Source organism: Cervus elaphus, chromosome 8, assembly GCF_910594005.1.
Source record: "Cervus elaphus chromosome 8, mCerEla1.1, whole genome shotgun sequence".
NCBI classification, from domain to species: Eukaryota; Metazoa; Chordata; class Mammalia; order Artiodactyla; family Cervidae; genus Cervus; species Cervus elaphus.
The window spans coordinates 37,234,712-37,258,814 of NC_057822.1; the positions used below are offsets into that span (position 1 = coordinate 37,234,712).

Consider the following 24,103-nt stretch of genomic DNA (forward strand, 5'->3'; position numbering starts at 1 on the left):
GAAAAATCATAAGTAAATCATACAGCATTAATATTGTCTCAGAGGAAAAACATGTTGAAAAGTGTTAGAATTTAAGTAAACATATCCAGAGAGCCAGACAATGTGGATGGGTGGGATGTGGGTTACAATTTTAAATATGGTGTTTAGGGTGGGTCCTACTGAGAAGGTGACATGTGAGCAAAAACTTGAAGAGGATGAAACAGCCATATTGATGTCTGGAGGAAGAATATACCAGACAGGGTATATCAGTTATGTGTTTCTGCAAATCAATGCAGGCATCCCAGGTGGCTCAGTGGTAAAGAATCTGCCTGCCAAGCAGGAGACGTGGGTTTGATTCCTGGGTCAGAAAGATCCCCTAGAGGAGGAAATGGCAACCCACTCCGTATTCTTGCCGGGATAATCCTGTGGACAGAGCAGCCTGGGGGGCTACAGTCCATGGGGTCACAAAGAGTCAAAGATGACTGAAGCGACTAAGCATACACACAAGCAAACCAATCCACTCCAGAAAGTTCTAATTTGGGTATATGCCGAACACGTCTGAGGAAGAGAAAGGAGGCCAGGGTGACGTGTATAAAGAGTGTGGAGGTGAGTCATAGGAATTGGCATCAGTGAGGTAAAGGTGAATATTCTTCCTTCCTTCCTCTCTCCCTCCCTCCTTTCCTTCTCCCCCCTTTCTTCCTTCCATCCTCCCTTCTTTTCTCCTTCCTCAAAGCCTCAATTTATTCATTAATTCATGCATTAACCTACTCATTTCATTGAGCATATGTTTATTGTTGAATAAATGTCTCTGTGATAAACCTTATTTTAAACTCTGAGACATTCAGCAATGAATGAAATAAACTTCTTGCTTTCATGGGCTTACTTTTTTTGGAGGTGGGACATACAAATTAAACATAAATATTTAATATTGCAGATGTATGTAGAGAAAAATAAATCATAACAAGAGGATAGAGTGTGGGTGAAGTTAGGTAATTACATAGTGAAAATTTTGAGGTCTCTTTGTTAACATATTTAATATGGCCATAGATGTATATAGATCAGCTTCTTGTAGTTATATTGAATAATATATTGAATAATACTCATAAGCTTTTCAAACCAAAAAGAACCCAAAATATTTATATTTTAATTTATTTTCATTTTTTAAGTAAGGCCTACATATTCAGAGAAAATAAGAAATTTTCTGGAGTCATTTATCCAGGTAAGACCTAGGAATACAATTCAAACCTCTTGACACCTGGATGGTGTTCTCTCATTAGAAACATTCTTTGATTTATGCTCTCCTAATTTTCTTCCAAACTTCCCTGGTGGCTCAGACGGTAAAGCGTCTATCAATGCAGGAGACCTGGGTTCAATCCCTGGGTCGGGAAGATTCCCTAGAGAAGGAAATGGCAACCCACTCCAGTACTCTTGCCTGGAAAATCCCATGGATGTAGGAGCCTGGTGCAGGCCATGGGGTCTTTTTCTTCCAGGTTAAACACGTGAAGGTTTACAAAACATATTGGTATTTTTAAACATATTTGTATTTTTCAAAGTAGGTTAGGAGAATAGTATCCAGGAATAACTGGTAGCTTTTTTTCAAGGAAGAGTGTATAATAAAGTTTTGGTAATTTTTTTTAACCCATTAAGGTTAGTTTCTCTTATAACTCTAGGGCAGAAGCAAGGAAATCAATTAACCAGCTCTCTTGCATAAGTTTGTGACCAGTCAAAACCACCTGTCTCTTTATTTAATTCTCCAAGAATGAGATTCAATGGTATCTGCTTCCACTGGATTTGGTAAATGAGGATCCAGACATAGCTGTGTTCCAACCCAGGATCTGGACTCTACTGTATTCCTCCAACAATGACAATAATTATTTGAAATAATGAATTATAACTGTATCTGTCTATAATTCTATCCTTTAAAAATAGTTCATTACTGCCTGTACTGAAGAATCCTACCTGAAGTGAAGGGTAATTAATGGCAAAAAAGTCATTTATATAGGTTTAGTAGCACCATATATTACTTTTTAAAGCATATTTACATTCTAATGCAATTTGAATAAAATTTTTAAAGTTATTTCATATAGATAAACAAACAAGGCTTGTGATGAATGATTCAAATAGTTCTGAGTGGTAGAGAAACAAGATCAGGCCTTGAAATCAGTTGTTAAATTCATAAATGTCAGAGTTGAGCATGAAATATTTTAAATACCAAAGTATCCAAGCTTATGTGACAGAAAATCCCTAATTTTACAAATTTCCACATATATTAATTTAGATACAATTTGTTAGCTAAGAATCTATGATCTCTCTGTGACAAAGATGGTGCAATTTCAAATAGGTATCTCAATGTAAGAAAAAGATGTGGAAAATATATTTAGATTATATTTCAGAGAGGGCAGGTTTACTGCTTTGTCCCATAAGGCAGTTTGTTATTATTGTTCTAGATTGGGTACTGTTGTTTCTCCCTCTCTTCTTGCCTGGGTTCAGGATTTATTCTATCATGTTATATAGCACGGGTTAAGTAATAGGCTTATTGGGCAGAGTCTGGTCAGCCTTAAGAGACAGCTTCAGGTCCCTCTGATTTCCCTTCATCTGTCAGAGACCCAAGTCACAGTCAGAGTTCTGCTGAACACATCTGCCAGGGAAAGAACCCCAGCCCTGGGCAATTCTGGTGATCGTGTTATATATTTTTCCCAGGGTGTTCCGTGTTGCTGGCCAGCTTTCCTGGAAATTGACATGAGGATGGGGATTTGACTGCAGGAAATTTATTGGGTGGCGGGGGAGGGTGTGAATGCTCTTGAGATCAACATTCCCATGGAGAGTAAAGGAAGCAGACTTGAACCATGATGCAGTTGTAACCAGGGCCTCAGCCAATCCCACCAGGAGCTCTAGTACTGGGATGGCCTTGCAGAACTGTCTTAAGTTGGCAAGGAGTTTGGTTTTTGTATCCTCACATCAACCCATTACTGAACACTAGATTCCCCCTGGAAGCTAGCCTTCCTTGGGCTTGGTCTGGGGGACACTCTTCAGCTGAGAATAATTTGCAGGAACAGAGACTCAGCTGAGATCTGTTAGCCATCAATACTACCAAAAGTTAGGGGAATAAGTCCCTTTTATGTCCTAAAAGAGATATTCCTATAAATTCTTGGGACAATAATTGTGGTTTTAGGCTGAAAGTGTGAAAATAATTTGTTATAAACTCCACCTTTTATGTAGGTAAGTCATGAGTGAATCACAGGTGAGTCTTGAGTGTGAGAGGGCTTCATCAACAAAATTTAGTTGCTCTACTTCATTTTAATGACAAAACAGCTAACTTTTTGTTTGTATTATGCTTAGAAAAAATCTTATAATTTGCTCTAGGATTAAAATTCTATTTTGAAAAATAAAATTATTTCACAAATAACTACAACAATTCAGAAATAGTTTACCCCAGTTTGGAGGAATTTAAAAAGCTGGAAGGCAGAGATGGTTTATGAAACCCGACCAGGGAATACCCTGGACAATGATCAGGCAGATTTATCAGGGTTTAAACTGACAACGGTAATTGGTTTTCTGTCTCCTCTGCTAGATTGTGGGTTCTTTCAGAGCTGGAGACGTGCCTTATTCATCTTTCACCAATCAGAGCATTGAAGTAAATGAGGTAAGTGCCAGGAGAGATGCGTATATAAAGTGGTCTGGGAATATGGAAGTGAAGATTGATTCAGCCTCATGAGACATCAAAGAGGTTTTATAGGAGTGATGATTCTTGAGCAAAATTGACTGTTGAAATTTGCCAGATGGAAAAATAGCAGAACAGCACGAGAGATTCACAGTATTACTGGTTAAACAAGTGTGAATTTGGAAAGACATGATGTCAGAAGACTATGTCATGTGTTTGGGGAATAGTGAGTTTTGAGGCACCACTTTTTAAAAAATATTTGTTTGGTTGTGGCCATGCTGGATCTTCATCGCTGTGCAGTCTTTTCTCTAGTTGCGGTGAGCGGGGGCTACTCTCTGTCGTGGTGTTCAGGCTCCTCCCAGTGGTGGCTTCTCTTGCTGCAGAGCACGGGTTCTAGGGCGCTCAAGCTGCAGTAGTTGGGCTCATTAGTTGTGGTTTCCGAGCTCTAGAGCACAGACTCAGCAGTTGCAGCACATGGGTTCAGTTGCTCCACGACATGTGGGATCTTCCTGAACAAGGGATTGAACCCGTGTCTACTGCATTGGTGAGCAGATTCTTTACCACTGAGCCACCAGGGAAGCCCGAGGTACCACTTTTTTTTGACAAACACTTTTTGAGTCCTTTGCTTTCTGGGCTTTGTCCTTGAACACAGAGCAACCTGCCAGCCGAAGCCAAGCTGTTTTCAGTTGGTACACTCCTGAGTCATCTCATCAGGCAGCTGTACCTTTTCAGAAAACTGGGCTGCCAAGATGTGGGTGGTTGTGCAAACAGTGTATGCAGATGGGGGACCACATATATGCCAACCAAGTCAGTGTTCCAGCGGACACGGTCAGCTGTGATGTCAGCGAAAAGATCTGTCTCAGTGAATGAGTAGACAGGCGGTGACCAATGCGTATATTTAAAGCCTGGCACAACAAGTAACTATGTTTACTATTTCACTGTTTTACTCTATACTTGTACAACTGTGAGCCTTTCACACCATGTGCCCCTTTGTTCCATTTTAAACTAGTTTTTAGGTACTGGTATCATGCAGTGGAATCTCCCTGATGGCTCAGATGGTAAAGAATCTGCCTGAAATGCAGGAGACCCATATTAGATTCTTGGGTCGGGAAGATCCTCTGGAGAAGGAAATGGCAATCCACTCCAGTATTCTTGCCTGGAGAATTCCATGGACAGAGGAGCCTGGTGGACTACAGTCCATGTAGGGTCGCAAAGAGTCAGACACGACTGAGCAACTAACACACACATCATGCACAAAGTCAACTTTTATTTGGAGAAGAGCTTCTGGGGGTATTTAGAAATTCATTAAAGGAGAGAGTAGACAATTTTCTATTTAGAATAAATGCTGAGAAGGACTTGACATGTGTTTTGCAGTGCAGTTAAAACTGTTTTCCTTTGATTGGATTGAATTGAATTTTAATGCAGTGAGTATCCTCCTGGCATTTGGACCAGTCCAGGAGGTACCCACGTAGTTATGATTCAGGGGGAAAATGAGCTCGTTCTAGGGAATGCCTGACAAATGAATTGGAAGAATATTACAATTAAAGCTAAGGTAATGTCCATTGGGAACATCCAGTGCCTTTAACTGCATGGATATTTATTCATGAATGCTGCCACAAATGAAATGAACTGATCAGGGCTGCCTTAAAAATTCCCTTCAACTTAACCAAACTTTAGACTTCTCCCTGCCTGAACTTCCTTTCCTAAGAGCATTTACTCTAGGAAACATGTCATTCTTTCTTTGCCCTTTTGAGATATGCATGTGTGTGTGTGCATGCTCAGTCATGTCCAACTCTTTGCAACCCATAGACTATAGCCCACCAGGTTCCTCTGTCCATGGGGGTCTCCAGGCAAGGATACTTGGAGGGAGTGGTTTACCACTCCTTCTTCCATGAGATCTTCTGGACTCAGGGATCAAACCCGTGTTTCTTGCACCTCCTGCATTGGCAGGTGGATTCCTTACCACTGTGCCACCTGGGAAACTTTTTGAGATATAAATCTTTTTTAAAAACTTCTTGCCGCTTTTACAACCCAGGGCTTCCTTTCTCAAAGACCTGGAAGTCTTCTCTTTGAAATGTGATAGCACCCCTGTCTCCCAGTCTTTGTGGGGAGGTAGGAGCCTCACTTCAGTGGCCAAGGAGAAAGAGATGGGGCGCATATGCAACTGCAAACGTCCAAACTGGACCCCTGCCGGCAGTTCTGTACTTTTCCTGAGCTTCTATAGGATTAGAAGATAGTGATGTGATCAGAAAAGTGGAGGGTGTGTTCCCAATAGAAACTTATTGTAGAAGTGTAATTCTTATAGACTTTCTTTTTCTGCATGCAGTTTTCATATGTAGGGGTAAATAAACCAAGTCAAGTAGTGTTCTCTAGACTTGTCAACCAGATAATGTAAAATGGGAAGCTGAATCCATTTCTTTTTTTCAATTCAATATGTTTTCTTCTCACTCACATCTCTTATTTCAAACAAACAAAAGAAAAGAAAAGAAAAGAAGAAACTGTTGGAGAAAAGACTAGAGAGAAGGATATAGAAATCATCCTAGCCAAGATATCCAGGTTATCAGGACTTCAATGATTTGAAGAGGAAGGGAAATATTTGAGACGTGGAGTAAGAAAGAGGAATGCGGATTTAGCAATGTATTGGATGAAAAGTAAAACTGAGAAAATAACCAGCACATGCTGGAAGGCTTCTATGCTCACCACTATACCACCAACATACCAGCACATGTTGAGTTTAAGTGATGAAAAAGATAATGGATGGTCCTCTAAAACACAGGAATATATACAGAATATATGAAATGTATAAGTTGCCAGCTTTGGGGATTTATTACAAATTGTTGGTGCTGGTTGAAAATGGACAAAAGCGATCTATAGGCCAGTTGAGATACAACGCTTGCTGGTTAGAGACTAAGCAGAGAACGCAAAAAAAAAAAAAAAAGGATTAACAAATTAAATGTTCTCGAGAATAAATACTCATCAAAAATAATTGAAGAACCAAGAAAAAGAAAAGAAGCAATGAAATTTGTTCCCAAGAAAAACAAACAAAAAAGCCGAAAGCTGCCTATGAATCTTTAGGTAGTTGGTTTGTATTGACTAGCAACCAATCTGAAATGATAGTGTTCATCTCCTGCAAGCAGTCAAGAGGATCATCAGAGAAACTGAAATTCTTTAAGATGCCAGCGTGGACTAATTCAGAGCTTCACTAGTGGCTCAGATAGTAAAGAATCCACCTGCAATGCAGGAGATCTGGGTTCAATCCCAGGGTTGGGAAGATCCCCTGGAGAGGGGAACACTATCCACTCCAGTATTCTTGCCTGGAGAATTCCATGGACACAGGAGCCAGGCAGGCTACAGTCAATGTGGTTGTATGAGTCAGACACAACTGAATGACTAACACTTTTCATTTTCAGGGATCAATTCCTTACATTATTTTGTCATTTCTCTTTAAGGGAAATAAGATTATGGACAGAGTCACATTTCTGTTGGAAGAGAAGAGGCAGAGAAAATCTAGATCCTGGCATTGATGCTCAAAGAGGAGAAAGCTTTAAAAGTTCACTACTCAGAGGCCCTGGGGGTAACAGAAGGTCACAGGGTATCTGCAGGATGAGTAGTGCAAAATCAGAACAAATGAAAAGAGAAGTCACAGAAGCCTGTCTATTTTCAGAGGCAGGCTATAGCAATAGTTAAAAGATTCCTAATCAAGCACATATACAATCAAAGATACTTATAATCAAAATATAATCAGAAACATACTTATAATCAAAAATAAAATCTGGATGTTGGATACTGGAAGAGATTCAGTTTGGGTGAATGTGTAAACTCTGCAGCCCACCTGCAGAGTGGTGTGGTGGCATTAGGTCACATTAAAACTATGTCTTAAAACAGATGTCTTATTCCTACCTACCTAAGGTAGGTGGGAAGAGTTGGATGGGATTGAGAAAGTAAAATAAAAAAGAATAAGTAAAATAAGGAGTCCTTGCAGACTGATGACATTAGAGGGCCATAAACTGAGAACCAGGATGAACTTTGCAATGAGAAAGAATTTGAGAGCAATTTAAACACAGTTAATTATGTGTTTTATGCATGCAAGGCAGGTGCTTTCCAGGCAAACAAACTACACTGAGTCCAAACCACTCCAATAAAATATGTACAGATATTTTCCATTCCCTGAGGTTTAATAGCTTTCTTCTAGCCCACTAACCTCTAGGGCTTTTCCTAGGATATGAGTGAGAACAGCATTTATGGTCTTTGGTAGATAAAGGCAGCATCTGCCTGTTTCCATAGTAACTCTCCAAATAGATTAATTTTTATAGCTCTGATGTCAAGACAGTGAAATTACTGGTACTTTCTGGCAGCAATTAATGGCAGAGCTCATTAAGTAGGTTTTCACTACTACATGGGAAAGAAAAGGATAAAGGCAAAACTAATATCCTATGACATGCATAAGAAAAATTAAGACCTTTCTGTATCTCTCAGCCAAGAACTGACAAAATTAAAGAGAAAAACATAAACATAACACATGTTTTCAGAGCATGGCTCATGACTTTCTGGTTTGAGTAATGGATGGTATTTCCAGAATTATTTTCGTTAAAGATTGTCAAATCAATTGTCTTCTGTTATTCTAATTCAAGACTTCTTCAGCACTGACTTTTAAGGTTGCTACTATAACTGAAAAGAACTTGACCATGTTTCTGGGTCAGTGATTTACTCCTTCTACAGTGAGTCCTCATTAAAATTATCCAAAGACATTTTCCACATAGTTCCAGATAAATCAGATAGATGAATTATGTTGTTGGAACAGTTTTCCTAGTAACAATGGGGGAATTTAAAAGGATATTTCAGATCAGTGGGCATTAATTAGCCCAGTTTTTATAAAAGTCTGTGTTCATAGTTTCTTAAAATTTTAGAAAGTATATAAAAACAAAATGTAAAGACTGGCTATATTTGGATAGTTTTTTAGTTGTATATAATTTGTAATTTTTCTCTAGTAAAACCTGGATTTGTATAAAATTTAAAAAAATTGTTTGAAATGTTAAAACTTCCTATTCAGAAAAATAAAAGGCAAGATATATTTTAGCCTAGCATGGTCACATACATAGGAGGCCATCGCTAGGAAGTCCTGTGATTTATGCCTTCGAGAATAACAATAGGAAGACTTCTATAATTTCTTGTTAGGATTACAAATAGTTAGAGGACTATATTCTGATGTTTTTAAATACATTATATTATTGTATGGGCTGTGGAAGGATCTTGCCTAAAGAGTTTACCTTGATATTGTAGTTAGATATATTGTAACAAAATAAGAAGAAAGTTCTGCATATGAACAACACTGGCATTGATACACTTGCTTCCTGTAGCAGTTTGGATAGTTTCATTGACAGTAACAAAAACCTTGATCCAATGTGGCTGAAGAAATCAAGACATCAAGCAGTAGGGTAAACTTGGACTTCCATGGTGGCTCATATGGCAAAGAATCTGCCTGCAATGCAGGAGACCCAGTTTTGATCCCTGGGTCAGGAAGACCCCGTGGAGAAGGGAATGGCAACCTGGAGAATTCCATGGACAGAGGAGCCTGGCGGGCTATAGTTCATGAGGTCACAGAGTCAGGCATGACTGAGTCAACTAACACACACACACACACACACACACAGGAGTTCATTCATAGAAATGGACTAATACAGTCATCAAAGACTGATTCTTTCTTGTCCCTAGTCTATACTATCCCTGATGTGAACTTCTTTCTCACCCTGTTTGTAGAATAGCTGTAGCAGTCTCCTGTTACAGCATGACACTCTCCTCAGTTCAGTTCAGTCCCTCAGTCGTGTTCGACTCTTTGTGACCCCATGAACCGCAGCATGCCAGGCTTCCCTGTCCATCACCAACTCCCGGAGTCCACCCAAACCCATGTCCATTGAGTCAGTGATGCCATCCAACCACCTCATCCTCTGTTGTCCCCTTCTCCTCCTGCCCTCAATCTTTCCCAGCATCAGGGTCTTTTCCAATGAGTCACCTCTTTGCATGAGGTGGCCAAAGTATTGGAGTTTCAGCTTCAACATCAGTCCTGTTAGCCCTGACAGTCTCCTGTAAGAGTCTAAGGCATCCTATTGTCCAGCTCTTCCTGTGGCTCTCTCAGACATGATGCAAGCTTTCTAAAAAGTGGTCAGCAAACTCTCCCACATCTTTCTTACCTTTTCTGAATCAGTCTAAGAGTGGTGGTGAGTACTGAGAAAATATTCTTTAAATGTAACCCTTACTTATGAGACTTAGTTGAAAATATCAGGAAGTCACTGTGTAGCAAGAAGAATTCTTCATACTAGGGATATTTCCAGGTTGGGAGTATAATAAACTTTTCTGTACATGGGGCACATATATTAGTAGCAGAAGAAGTGATACACAGAGCTTTCTTTAATATTACTATTTCTAAACTGTCTACAAAGTGGTTCTAATAATTTACTCTCCATCTATCCTTATGTCAGGGTACTACTAGTTCTTATTTTCACAAACATTTGTTAAAACAAGACAACATTTTAACCTATTTGTTATATAAGTAATGATATCTTATTATGATTTATTTTCCTGGTTAGTAATACATACAAGCATGTGTTTGTGTGTTGGTCACTTAGTCATGTCCAGCTCTTTGTGACCCCATGGACTGTAGCCTGCCAGGCTCCTCTGTCCATGGGATTCTACAGGCAAGAATACTGGAGTGGATTGCCGTTCCCTTCTCCAGGAGCTCTTCCCCACCCAGGGATTGAGCCCTGGTCTCCTGCATTGCGGGCAGGTTCTTTATCATTTGAGCTACAGGGAAGTCCTACATACAAGCATATCAACACAATATTGTAAATCAACTATACTTCAGTAAAAATAAATTAAAGAATAAAAAAACAAGATAATGTTCTCTATGTTACAATTTCACTCAATATTTATACCTACTTAAGATAAATAACAAATTAAAAATACATGTGTGCTTTTGTTGTTGCTTTGGCTTGTTTTTAAATTTTACAGTGTGACAATTGATCTATTAATATCTACCAAATCTGCCCTTTTATGCATTTCATTTATCACTTTTGAGACTACATATATCACTATCCCTGTAACTTAGGAGTAGCTTAAAACCTGATGGCTAAGGAAATGGCTCTTTGTGAAATGTGCAAGGTATCAGAAATTTCTTTATTTCTGCTGTTGAAAAAGAGGGGTAGCATGGAAATGGGGGTATCCTGCACAGAGATCCTATAAAAGTCATTAAAAGCTCTGAATATGTCTCTTTTTCCTCTTCTCCCTTCTCTTTCCTCCCCCATATCTTTCTCCTTGTTTTGCTTTTCCCAAAGACTTGCCTGAAATATTTTGATTCTCTTCTTCATAATGGAAAGCAATTTCTTTCCACTTCTTTCATTATTTCAAAGTCATTAATAATTCTTTTAAATGCATTTAAACATGAAGTTGAAGGCTGTGTGTTATTAATTGTATTTGTTCAACTGAGGCTCTTTAAGCTGAGATTCTGTGTGGGAAGAACTCATTGTCAGAAGAGGAAAATGATGAATCTCTGTGGGAAGGCTGAAAATTGTCTAAATCTATCAAAATGTCATGACCAAATTAAGGTTTAATTAAAACCTAAAAATAATCACCTAATATTGAATCCCAATTGTTTTGAAAAGTAACTCGTTGCAATATTAGAATTTAGTATTTTAGTCTCTTTCTAATCCTTGTGCTACAAATTTGATTTTCAACTATAATGAATGTTTGCCTTTTTCAAAACTAGAATGCTGGAAGTATCTGACATTTCATCCCTAGAACTTTACTGTATTATCCAGCTCTATTGGAATTTTCTTGACTGAACTGGTCAATAAAAAGTCACTGAATGTTCTCTGGGTAGGACTAGGGCACTTACAGTGTGGTAGCCCTGCCAGGAGCGCTGTTTTCTCTCCTTCTGTCTCACTCTGTCTTCACAAATTACAAAGTAGTAAGATGGAGAAAAATCAAAGGATGGAAAAAACCATGAGATGCTCATCAGACTGCAGATCTCAGTAGGGACCGTGTATCATCATATTTGTATCTCCTCAGTTTCTATCAGTAAAGTACTAAACAAAACGTTTTAAAAAATCCAAGAAATACAAGAAGTGCTAAAAATCGGCAAGCAAGTGTATATTTAAGTGTTCTTAACTTTTCCAATGGTAATGGGTTTTAATAGGGCCCGTGGTACCTCCATATAATTTAGGCATTTCCAATATGACATATGGTTATGTTGGTTATGTTTGACATGGTCCTGGAATACTTCCTTCGTTTGGCTTTCATGATAACACCCCCAGCTGGTTCTTGTCCCTCTTCTTCCCCCATGCCCCGTCCAATCTCTCTCAGTCTCCTTTGCGAGCTTCCTCTCCTCTCCTTTCCTCTATGCCGTGGATAAAACAAGGAAGTAGTCCAGGATATCTTCTCTTTCATATTCACATAAATTTTCCTCCTGACCTCTAGATTCTTGGAAGGAATTGGTTATTTAACATTTCCACGTAGACATGTCTTGATACATGTCTTGAACTCAGCATCTCCCAAACCAAGTCACAAACTTCCAGTTATAGAGTAAATAGATCATGGGGATGTGACATACAGCATGGTGACTGTAGTTAATAATACTGTATTATATATTTCAAAGTTACGAAGAGAATAGATCTTAAACGTTCTCATCATAAGAAAAAAATTTATAACTATTTTTTTGCAATTTTTTAATCATTTTTATTGAAGCTTTATTATAGGAAAAAGCAGAGTGATATGGAGAAACTATAAAAAGGAAAATGACTCACAGAATAGAAACAGTGAAAAGAATCTATTAGCAGATAGTGAAAAAAATTGATGAATCATGAAGCTTATTCATCTCTCTCTCTTGTTCTGCATGAGGATTTGGTGAAGCAAATGACAAACAGTTGTCATGAGTTAGGTATTTTTCTTTAAAAACCCATTGGTCCATAAATGAATCTTTACTAGACATTCTATTTAAGTTGAGGTAGTGAGGATGATAAATATACGTGTCAACACCCAACATGCTGCTATCCATGTAGTTCCATGAAGAATGCATATTCTTACAAAACTGACTAAACTAGCACAACTCAAGTCTTCATTTAAGTGACTGAGTATCTTAACATAAATAGACTCATTCATTTATTTTTTGTGTACTAGGCACTGTTTAATGGACAAGGGAATCATCAATGAACAAAAGTTCATATATTTATGGAGCTTAATTTTAGTGCATGAAGACAGGCTACAATAAATAACTTAGTATATGTTAGAGGGAGGTAACTTCCATTGGTTAAAAAAAGAAGTAGAATAATGGTGACTGGATCAGGTGAGTTGGAGTATAAAATGCAGATTGCAGTATTAAATGGGATGTTCAGAAAGTGGTTAACTGAGTAGATCTGAAGACTATGAAATTGCTAGTCAAGTAATCTGGAGAATCATTTACCAGGGAGAGTTATGGCTAGAGAGATAGCTTTAGAGTAAGAGCATACTGACTTCCTCCGTGTAAGTGTTTCAGAGTAAAATAATGGGGGGATGGTAGACAAGGAGGTCAGAGAGATAACAGAGTTGGGCTATGTAGAGACTTGTAAGTCATATTAAGGACTTAAGCTTTTACTTTGATTTTATGGAGACATTTCGCCAGAGTTTTAGCAGAAAAGTAGTATCATATGACTTATGTTAAAAAGGATCATGCTAGCTGCTGTGTAAATAGACTGTAAAAGGAAAAGGTGGGAGCAGCGAACCTTATTATGAAACTATTGTGATAATCCAGGCAAGGAATAATGGTAGGCTCGGTCTTGTGTGTAACTATCAGAGCTAATGAGAAACGATGTTGTTATTTGATATACATTGAAGAAAAAGCTGAAAGGTGAGTTACATATAGAATAGTAAAAGAAGAATAATCAAACATAACACAAGAGTTGTTGATTTTGATCTTTTTAAAATTTTGAGTAACAGGAAGGGTGAGGGATATAAACTGTAAACCAGGTTGTGAAGGAGAGAATGGCATGCTTTGGCAGTCTAAAAAGGGAAAGATATTTTAGGTGGTAACAGTGAGTGAAATAGCTCAGAAATTTATCAGAGCACTGGGTGAGGCGTAAGTGGGCACAGCATTATTTTTAAAGGAGCAGTTTGTCACAGCATAGCACCTCACACAATGCCCCCTGTTAAATTTATTTATACTCCGCTTCCCAAAACTGAAGTAAAATTGTGACTCCCCAAAAAGCAGATACTAGGAAAACAACAAGAAAGAGAAGAATCAAATTTTAAGAAGGGAGAATCAATAATGGAGGTACATGACCAAATTGTCTGTCACAAATAGTTCCGTTGTCCAACGATTGCTGCTGTGAACAGTTTTGCCATGTGCAGTCTCTGACTCAATTATTGACCCCTCTTTTTTTTCCTCCTTGCCTACTTGCTAATACACTTTTATTTTTAGCCAAAGTTTAGCTCCTCTCCGCATGGTATACGTGGGGTTGTGAAGAGGCCATACCTGGCTTCCTTTTAATTCCAGTCACCAGAAGCCAGCAATACTTACCTTTATGTTGTTAATCAGCCAAATTGTGAATTGAGCGTACAACAAAGACACAGCCAACTGAGACAACATAGAAACAAATGCAGTTTGTTTTTGATTTTAGAAAAGCTTGGTGTTTTTTTCTGAAGTCTTAGTGATCGCCCTTTCTGTTTCCCAGCTGACCTTTCTGTTCCATCCTGTCAGCATGTGAGGTCACCAGCTGCAAAGCAACCTCTACACTTTTCAAGTTGATTTTCAGAAAAACCAAAGCATGGTCCCAAACTAGACATGGGCTCATTCCTAGAGATATAATTCATTTTGGGAAGAGACAGGAGGAAGACAAAGGTAGGTCACGAACAGTTGGGATTTTTAGGTGCTGACAGTATAAAAGCAGGGGAATAAAGCCCCACTATCCACGGCAACAAAGACCAATACCTTCAGCCACATTTCTGAGTCCCTGCTCTGTAAGAAGGAACTCATCCAGGTACCAGAGAGACCAAACGTCTGAAACATGGCTCAGAGCCCTAAAGGGAAGATAATAGAAATGTTAACAGGAACACAAAAAAAATGAGAGGTTAAAAGTTTGGAGGTATTGGCAGGGCAGCAGTGGAGATGCAGACATAGGGAATAGACTTGTGGACACAGTGAGTGAAGGACAGGGTGAGAAGAATTGAGAGGAAAGCGTGGAAATGTTAGGTAGTTAGAATAGGGAAAAGGAGTCCACAATGGCGGTGGCTAAAAGACCTGGAAGGGAAAAGCCCGCGAAAATAAAACAAAGGAAGTCCTCAGAAGGAAGGTCCGAGGACCGGAGTGAGAACCTCAGGTAAAACTAACAACACTCCTGGCTGGCCCAGTTTACATAGGACAGGCCCAGGGACAGAGAAACAGATAAAAAGAGGAGCCAAAGCTAGCTCGCTCTCTCTCTCTCCCGCGCGATGGGGCGCTCTTCTCTTCGTGTCTTTGGATCAACGTGTGCTCACACCTCGAAGATGGATTTTCCTGCTATTATCTAAATAAAATAGAGCTGTAACACTGATTTATTTAAGAGCTATAACATGGCCCGGTCGAGACCTGAGAGCTATAACACGGTCTGTCCAAGACCCGAAAGCTGTGACTCGCCGAGGGGGCGTTAATGTCCGTCACTCCAAATTTTTGTTGTGATGAGACAAAGAACCGAGGAGCATATACTCGCCTGACAGAAACATATACATTACTATATGTAAAATAGATAGCCAGTGGGAATTTGCTGTATGCTGCAGGGAGCTCAAAACCAGTGCTCTGTGACAACCTAGAGGAATGGGATGGGGTGGGAGATGGGAGGGAGATTTAAGAGGGAGGGGACATATGTAAACATTTGGCTGATGCATGTTGATATACAGCAGAGATCAACACAATACTGCAAAGCAATTGTCCTTCAATTAAAAATAGATGAATTTTTTAAAAAGAAAAAATATTTGTAAATGGATAGAAAGTAGAATGAATATATATATGTGTATATATATACACATATATGTATATCTATATATATCTATATATATACCAATAAATAAACAAACAAAATTTTTAAAAAAGGTTTAAAACACCAAACAAAATTTTTAGGACTGTATCTGCCTTTCTGTGTCCATTTCAGCTAGAGAGCTCTGTATTTTCTCTGCAGAATGGAGATGACATTAAAGACTTCCTTTGAGCTATTAAAAAAGACAGAGCTGATTGAAATGAGGGTTTGAGTTGCCAAAAAGCTCTCTTCAACCTTCAGCTCCTCCTCGTTTGTTTTAGAGCATTCTGTTCTTCCTGACCTCCTGTTTTCCACAAGTATTTCTTCATCCCAGCCATATATTGAGTTCTAAATATAATTTTAAAATCAGTGAATGAGAGGTCAGGGGAAAAAAACTGATTGTCAATCAACAGATTGTGTCTTTTCCCTGAGAAATCACTCTTGCAAGGAAGAACGACAACAAAAAAGTCCCTTTTAAAAAATCACAACTTGAAGTAAGAAATTATTCTATTTAACTTTGGCTTGAATGAGTTCTGACCTATTTGTACTGTATTTTCCAAAGGTCTGGAGTCAAATTACATACATTTTTATTCTAACAGACATCCATGTGACTATATTTCCTTGCTTTTTAAACCAATTCTGTTTTCTGGACTTGAGTATTTGGAACCAGAAACTTGAAGGGTTATGTTGCTAAGAGACCAAATTTAGGTTGAAAATCAGAAAACCAGGATTCTTTTTGCACATCCGTTACTGATCATGTAGGACATTGTGAAAACCACTTATACCTTATGCTTATCTACTTTTTCAAAAAATTTATCTTTTTATCAACTTGACTGCTAAAGAATCAAATATAAAATCCTACTGTAGAGTAGGAAATTAAGAAAGTTATGAGTAGGAAGGAAAAATTGGTTTAAAAAATTCTAAGGTTATTTTGTTTATAACATTGTGAGCCATATACCCTGAAGCCTTTGTCTATGTTTTAGTTTAACAGCTTTATTAAGATATAATTCACGTACTACCCAATAATTCACTGACCCCTAGAAAACCACCAATACTGTCTGTCTTTGTCTATTCTGGAAATTTCCTATTAATTGAATCATATAATATATGATCCTTTGTGATTTTTCTTTCTTTGCTTAACAAAAGATTCATCCATGTTGTCCCACTTCAGTTATTTCATTGTTGAATAGTATTTCATTGTATGAATATATCATATTTTTTCTACCCAGTCATCAGTAGATGGGTATTTGGGTTGTTTACATCTTAGGTTATTATAAATAATGCTGCTATGGACTTTTGTTTGTAAGTTTTTATGGGAAAATATGTTTTCATTTCTCTTGGGTAAATATCTAGCATTGGAATTACTGGGTAACATGGTAAATGTAAGTTTAACTATTAGAGGAACTGCCAGATTGTTTTCTTGTACTGTACTATGTATCTACTTTTCTATTGGTCATATATGAGACTTCCAATTTCTCCACATCCTGCCCAACACTGGTTTTATCTGTTTATTTTATTTTTATAACCACACTAGTGAGTGTGAAGTGTTCTTTCATGGGGCATTTGGTTTGCATTTCCCGATAGTGTTGAGCTTCTTTTATATTTCCTTTGGAGAAATACCTATTCAGATCCTTACACTAATTTTATTTTTATTTAATGAATTAATTAATTTCTGGTTGCACTGGGTCTTCATTTCTGTGTGGGCTTTCTCTAGTTGCGGTGAGCGGGGCTTCTCTTTCTGGCGGTGCATGGGCTTCTCATTGTGGTGGCTCCCTTGTTGCGGAGCACAGGCTCTAGGCGTGCGGGCTTCAGTAGTTGCAGGCATGCGGGCCCCGTAGTTGGGGCATGGGCCTGTGAGCTCTAGGGCATAGGCTCGGCGGTTGTGGCCCATGGACTTAGTTGCTCTGTGGCATGTGAGATTTTTCTGGACCAGGGATCAAACTTGTGTTCCTTGCATGGGCACATGGACCGCTTTCTACTGTATCACCAGGAAAGTCCCTTTTCACTCATTTTAAACTCAGTTCTGTTTCTTTTAATTTTTGAATTGTAATCATTACTCTGTTTTTTCCAAGTGTCCAAGTCCTGTTACTCCTGGCACAGTTGGTTTTACTTGATGAAGCAAAGTATCTACTTGCTCCTAGATAGCCACATTCTCCTGACTATACATTTTCCAGAAGAAAGTTCCTCCATTTGTAAACAAGGATTTTCATGCTAAATTTAAGCTGGGGTTTCAGTCTAAGCAAGAGATGCCTGTTTTTTGACACCTGGGTCCAGAAGATCCCCTGGAGAAGGAAATGGCAAGCCATTCTAGTATTCTTGCCTGGGAAATCCCAAGGACAAAGGAGCCTGGCAGGCTACAATCCATGGAGTTGCATGATTGAGTGACTGAGCACATACGTAAGTCTAAGTAAAAATGTATATCTAGAAATGAATGAACCCACTTTATACTGTCAGAAAATGAAAGTTATACAACCCATTGTATTCTCTGTATTTGTGGTAGATGCTTCAGAACCTGGAGAAAATTACTTCACTGCCCCAAAATGCTTTAGATCTACTCACCTAAAGTTCATGTTGTTTATTTGAAATGGGATCGGGTTTGTTTTAGGCTTAAATGCTTCTTTCTGGTATGTTTTCATATCTAAGTTATCCTAATCCCTTTCAGAAACAGACATGACATATCTTTGATATAAAATGCTGGGAGATGTGTCAAATGTACTTAAAATTCTTTATCTTTTAAAGAAAAAAGTCACTTTTTGTTCCCTTTATGCCATAGAAAATGAGCAGTATCCTTGAGAATGAAGCCTAAAGCTCCCTGTGGTGTGTTAAATCATAAAGGTCATAAAGTGTCTTCACCAACAAAAAGGGAGCCATAAAGTCTTTCTGAATGTGAGGACAAGAGTAGAGAGTGATTTGAATTGATTAAAGTGAGATATAGTAAATTCAATGATTTATGATGACCCATGGTTGCATCTGTTCCTATTACCTGCACTAGATTTTCATTACGTGGAGGTCACACATAGTAGCTATTCTCTTCCTGCCCTATAGGTAAGACCTAGGCAAGATTTCAGAGTAGATAATTTTTTCAGGTAGATATCTCCCCTTTCCTTTCAACAATCATATACTTAATACTGTCTCTTCCAGTTCCCACTTTCCTCACCAAATTATTTTTGATTATTAGTTTATTCTCCAACTCTCCCACTCAGGAATATTTTCATTTTTAAAGAATATTCTTGAAGAGGAAAGAACTTTCACAACCATGCATGTGTTCATGGCAAGAGGCTCCAGTTGTATCCAGCTCTTTACCCTATGGACTGTAACCTACCAGACTCTTCTGTCCATGGAATTCTTCAGGCAAGGATACTGGAGTGGCTGCTGTGCCCTGCTCCAGGGGATCTTCCTGACCCAGGGACCAAACCTGCCTCTCTTATATGTTTCCTGCATTGGCAGGCAGGTTCTTTACCACTAGCATCACCTGGGAAACCCTTTTGATAACCATAAGAATGCATTTCTCCTAGAGGTCTAGTATTCTTCCAGAAGAATTTCTGATGATTTATTAAACTTTTAAGAATTTTCCTGAAGATTTGGTCCCATTCAAATTGGAGGGGAAATATTTTACATTTTCTTGAACATATAGGTTTTTCTTTTAATTAACATCACTTAATTTTTTTTTTTTTATCAAAAACTATATTGCTCAATTTAATCACTCACCTAATTTGTCCCTCTCAGTCATCAGTACTGATGAATGTCATTTCTACATTGAATACAAAATCTGTCATCATGGACAATTATCAAAAGAATATGCCAAATGTTATAGCAGGGTTTCAAAAAAATGTAATGCCAGAAATACTTCTGAATAAAAATGTTAATAATCTCCCAGCAGGACTATTTGAAAAATCCACCATTAATATCAGTGTTTAACTATTTTTAAGAAATATGAAGCACGTTATTATACAAATAAAAGTTTTGCAGGTATGAACTTTTGACATTTTTCTACTGTGGAACATGGATGTGCTTGGCCTGAGGCAAGTGAAGACACAGCACAGACATTATGATCAGATGATCCTTACTTTCTCTTGATTTCTCGTGGCTGCTTGGAAAACACAGGGCCTCACAGAAACCAATCTGCTACAGTCTCTCCTGGAATGGACTAAAGGAAGGAACTCAGGAGAGGTTCTCCACTGGCTGTAAGTTTTTTTTTTTTTTTTTCATTTATTTTTATTAGTTGGAAGGCTAATTACTTTACAATATTGTAGTGGAAGTAAGCCAGAAAGATAAAGAACATTACAGCATACTAACACATATATATGGAATTTAGAAAGATGGTAATGATAACCCTATATGCAAAATAGAAAAAGAGACACAGATGGCCGTAAGTTTTGAAAGGGAAAATATATGTTGTCCGTTTCTTCACACTGGTTTAATTTCCTGATTAAAGATTTATTTATTTATTTTTAAAGAATGGGCTTCTGGCCCTTTCAAATCCTTCAGACTTTTTGAAAACTGACTGATGTCATTAGACAGTCAATCACAGACTCAGAAATTCAAAACTCAATGAGACATATACCAAAACTAATGTTTTAGAGGCTTAACTTTCATGTAAGATGCATTCAGTTGCAAGGGACAAAAAATCTGATCTAAAATGGCATTAAAAAAGGTGGGGAATCTTTGGTTTACAGCATACACCAGAGCCTGGTTCATTATCTTGGTTCATTCTTAACCAGTGAGGAATTGAAAGAAAGTTCAGTTCCCGCAAATTTTGAGTCTGTGGATCTGAGGATCTTTGACCATCATGGGTTGAACATGATCTCTCCAGTGTCTGGAATTTGGAAAAATGTAATTGTATTAAACGCAGGAGGACCTTCTCAGGGAGCTTAAGATAGAATCAGTTTTTCCCTTTCTCAGATACAATGCCTAGGACTCCATGTAATAGAAATTCCTTCTCTAATTAGCTTAAACAATATGTAGTATGTAAGAATAGTAGGAAGTTCTGAGAAGGGAGTCTCCAAGTATAGTTAAAATAGGACTCCTGCTTCTCTGCAGTTTCCATGGCTCTGCCTGTCTCCATGCATTGGCTTTCATAAGATGGGATAGTTTCTGGACTTTTCAAGTACTGTTAGCCTACCCATGAAGTTTGAAGATAGCAAAAATAGCAACTTGAATGACCCAGAAGGGCAAAGAAAAAACTTCTATTCCCCAAATAAAGTTACATTTACTCAACATTTATTTAGTATGTTTGGGCCAATTTGGGTCATATGTCAACTTTCATCTCATATCAGTCTCCAGGAGAGTGCCGTGATCTGTCTGGTTGAAAGCTGAGTTCTGTTATTGGATAGGCAGGTAGGATTATTACAACTGGTCCAGGACTAGTAATCACCTTTGAGCTGAGATAGGATTACCTTTCCTGGGAATCATAGAGCACATAGAGAAGGTTGAGGACTTGAACAGGATTTGCATTTTGTAAGAAGGAAAGAGATAATAAACAGAGGATATTTAGCCGTCAATGGTCAGGACATACCCACATTCAGAAAGGAAGAGACAGCAGTTGATGAGGAATATAGAGATAAATTATTCCTGTGACAATGTTTCTTCTTTTAACACTTGACTGACAATATGCATAAAACCTGACTGAATAAAATATGATCTCTCAGGAGTACCACTCTAGAAACCATCAGATTTCAATTTCAAAAACTATTCAAAGCAACCACTACTCGTATCTGGTTTCCATATTGGATAGAATTTGAGAATCTTGGTGACATTCAGTGATTTAGAGTTGACTTAGAGTGATTTAGATTTAGTGTTGTTTAGAGTTCCAGAAGCTTCTGAATAAATTTCCAGTTTCTCTGCATCCAGTCAACTCTGATGCCCAGAGAGACCAAACTTCTCCTTTCACTGAATGAGTATTCTTTTATTCAGAACTTATTTCCTGGTTCCTAAAAGAGAAATTTCCATTTCACACTAGCTTTTGTGCATCACAGTGCATTGACTGGCAATTTGCAAATAGCATTTGCAGCAAAGAAGACAAAACACCCAGAAGTTCATTTCTCAGTTCAGAGCAGATTTCAGTTCAGATGTCAACATCCGCTTCCTGGCTCCCTCCCTTTTTCCATTGATCAGTTTCCTTTCTAAGAAAGGAAGACCACACCAGGACAAGTGAAGCTTTATAAATGGGTGATAAACCCTGACTGTATTTTGAGAATACTTTATAGGCTGAAATAATTTACTCACAGGGTTAAAATAGGAAGACCTTGTAATCTTATCAACATGTAATAGAGACAAAGTGGAATTCAGAGAACCAAGATTTTCTAAGTCACTTTAAAAAATTATTTTGTTAGTTAGAGATGACAAAATTAAGCTGTTATTTAGTGATGAGTAAATTTTGTTATGAGGCTTCCCTGGTGGCTCAGTGGTAAAGAATCCTCCTGCCAATGCAGGGGCCTCAGGAGACACAGGTTCAATCCCTGGGTTGGGAAGATCCCCTGGAGTAGGAAATGGCAACACACTCTAGTACAGAGGAGCCTGGCAGGCTACAGTCTATGGGGTCACAGAAGAGTTGCACATGACTTAACAGCTAAGCAACAACAAATTGCATTTACTCATTTAGGTAAAACCAATCCAGTAATGGAAAGGTTAGAGTGTTATATTTCTTTAATATAGTCAACTATTATCTCAAAAACAGTCCCTTTAAATTAAGAAAAGAAAGAAAATAAAACTAGCATTTATGATATTACATGCTAGCAGCTCAACTAGGTGCTTTGTCTTACATTTCTCAATATCCTCATATGACTGATGAGTAAGTGGAAAGTTCTGAAATCCATGATTTTCCTAATGCCTTCAAAATAGTAATAGCCCATCATGAATCACTAGGTAGACAGAGCAATCAGTTTCTATGAGGAAAGGAAAAGACGGGCATAGTTACTGAACACCCAGTCTTGGCACTGTGCAAGGTGATTGTCAATTGATAAAATATCTCACTCCATTTAACTGACAAAGTAAATTAATCGACTTTGAAAGATTTGATGATATGCCCAAAGCTCCAGGTCTGCACATGTAGAAACTGACTAACGTGGACGTATTCTTGTAGGAACTGAGCTGTTAGTAGTTGGGAATACCAGTTTTAACAAATACAGAGAACATGCACCCAATTAAAGAAAAAGGACATGAGAAAGGGGTAGCTTTTCCTTTCTTTCTTCTTTTTTTTTTTTTTAATTATTTGTTTATTTGTCTGTGCCAGGTCATTCTTAGTTGGGGCACGTGGGATCTTTGATCTTCGCTGCTGCCTGTGAACTCTTAGCCGTAGCGCATGGGATCTAGCTCCCTGACCAGGGACCAAACCTAGGCCCCCTGCATTGGAAGCGCAGAGTCTTAGCCACTGTACTGCCAGACATGGAATTCCACGGCATAGGTTTTCACATTAATTGAGGATGTGTGAGATCCTCTCCTTCACTAATGGCTGTTCTGAGGACAACATTGCCTGTAGCCTGAGAGTTTCTGAAAATATAGTTTTGAAAATACTTCACGGTTGTCATTTTTCACAAAGTTGATATAAAAATTATAAAATAGTAAATAAACTCTGAACCTTGCTGACAAATCTACTCTTTCTGCACGCTCCCCTTTCCCTCTCTAAATTGATACTATAACTGATTTGGCTAACATCTGACATAAACATGTGAGTGCACATAATTCATACATGTGTATCAGTACTGAACCTCTTGTGTGAAAGGCACACTACTTGTCAGGTTGAGAGATTATTAAATCTTTCAGTGTTTATTTTTCCTTTTAATTATTAAGTATGACACACAGCTCCTCTGCGGTCCAGGGCAAAGATTTTTCAGAAAGCCAATCAGTACATATAACTCTTGCAAAAGTAACTCTTTACCTTTCAAGTGCCATAAACAATTTATCACTTCATTTAGTCTTTTATCAAAATTATATTTTGCTTGACTGGAGAACTCCTTCAATCAGTCAGCCTGACAGTATCTTTCTCTGTGGCTACAAATGTGGCAGGGTAAAAAAAAAACAACTGCATGTCAAAACAAACATCCTGGAAGCTTTCTATTGGCCTCATCTTGTTAAAAACAACAACAAAAAAGGTACTTGAACTGAGTTTTGAAAGAGCGTATGATTTGAAACAAACAAAAAATGTTTCCCTTTTTGGTATGTCTTTTTCTTTGCCTTTGACCAATTAGCATTCTGTTCACAAAGAACAGCATTCAGGTTTTCTGTTGCACATGTTAATAAATATTTCATTATTTACTCAAATTCTCTAAGTTTTAGTTTTGAAATTCCATACAATGTTACTCTCATCCAGCTATTTGACAAATATATTCATGTGTTTCTGCGAAATATCAAGGCTTGCATCTTGAAGGGAAAATCTCTCCCTTTGAATTCCTCTATAACTGAGATGATTATAATTCAAATCCCTTATGATGATACAGTGGAGGTGACAAAT

General features: G+C 38.0%; 1 pseudogene; it reads left to right on the plus strand.

Annotated features, from left to right (window-relative positions):
- Window positions 1-524: 524 nt before the first annotated feature.
- Window positions 525-24,103, plus strand: part of LOC122698200 — a 34,162-nt pseudogene continuing 10,583 nt past the window's right edge.